General features: G+C 35.1%; 1 pseudogene; it reads right to left on the reverse strand.

Moving 5' to 3' along the window:
• Positions 1-246: 246 nt before the first annotated feature.
• Positions 247-877, reverse strand: LOC132615020 (putative germin-like protein 9-2; annotated as a pseudogene).
• Between the last annotated feature and the right edge of the window lie 728 nt (positions 878-1,605).

A 1,605-nucleotide genomic window follows, 5' to 3' on the forward strand; every position in this document is an offset into this window, starting at 1 on the left:
TCAGGACCTAAGATCAGGCTGAAGATGTGGTTGATGAACAACAAGAGAATATTCATGTACTACCCCTGTTCGTCGTCCCGAAAGACCTATTCTCTCAAAACAAACCACCAAAAAAGTTCTCCAGAAACAAATTTAAACACTCGTAAAACAAAATTAAAATAAAATCAAAATAAGTTTCTTGAGCCTATATACTTCACGAAATAAGCATTGAATTCAAACATCAATATAAAACATGACAACAATAGATCAAGGTGTTTTGCTTGCTGCTTTGATCTTCTTAATTGTGAACTCAATAGTCTTAAATGACTTAGCAAGTACAAAATCACTAATTCCACAATAAAAAATTGAGGATGGCAATGAAACAGTGCCAGGACTTGCACTGCTAAGAGCAGCTACACCAACTGCTGCATTTTTATGGTCATCATTATACTGATAGTGTTGTAGTCCTTTAGGAAAAAGAAAAATGTCCCCTGCTTTTAGTCTTTGAGTGTACAAAACATCCTCTGTATCGACGAAACCAACCTCCAAAACACCTTCCAGGAGGAGAAATAGTCCGGTGGCACCTGAGTGGTAGTGAGGCGGGTTTACAGAACCCGGAGGGAATTGAAGCACGGCTAGTGACACTCCTTGACCATGAAGTGCTGGAAACTCTGCCTTTGTAGCCTTTGTTGTAGTACATGCATCTATAGATTTTTTAAATATTACCGCGCATAGCGGTGTAGGTGAAGTAATTGGCATCAACAGAGGTTTGATTTGTTGGGGCAATGAAATCTGAAAGGATGTCAGGATCACTTGCTATTGTTTTACTTGATATGGCAATTGTAAAAATGGAAATTAGGAGCAAAAGGGAAGAAGATTTAGTGAATTTCCAGGCCATGGTTGATATTTGGATTGGATTGTTTATGTGATTAAGAAACGTGATCTAATTTGACAATTTTCTTGCTGGTTCATCTGTTCAGTTTATACTGTGTTGTAGGTAGCATACCAGAATTATTCAATATGCAAGTGGTTACAGCATTTGAACGACTCATTCAATGATCCAATTAAGCATTGTATCAAAGACAATGTCTCTTATTAATAACTCAGGGAAAGGACCAAAATATAGTAGCATATTTTGTGAACCACGCAAACAAACAAAAAAATGAAAATGAGAAGGCAAACATACTTTGTTATGTATATATAAGATATACAGTGCAGCTTAATTCACACCCGTATATGGAGAAAATGTTCTCTTATGACCACTTACAATTGAGCCACGTGTATGACTGTCAAACTAATAAATTAACCTCAACAAAAGGAAAATTAACCTTTAGGCCACGTTTGGCTATAAATTTTGGTTCAAAAATTTAAAATAATATTTGGAAATATTTTCCAATACTGTAACTATTTGTTCGTCAAATTGGTGGTATTGAATTAATTACACTTATTAATTCTTAATGGGACATTTTCTTTTCTTATTCCTTTTTTGCCATTCTCTTTCTTTCTTTCTTTTTCCCAAACCTACCTCGTGCAAATAAAGTGAACGGAGGGAGGCTTTCTTTTCTTTTTTTTTTTCTGTTCTTTCAATCTCTTTTAGTTCTTTTGGTCTGAATTACAAAAGCAAAT

This window comes from Lycium barbarum, chromosome 10, assembly GCF_019175385.1.
Source record: "Lycium barbarum isolate Lr01 chromosome 10, ASM1917538v2, whole genome shotgun sequence".
NCBI lineage: Eukaryota > Viridiplantae > Streptophyta > Magnoliopsida > Solanales > Solanaceae > Lycium > Lycium barbarum.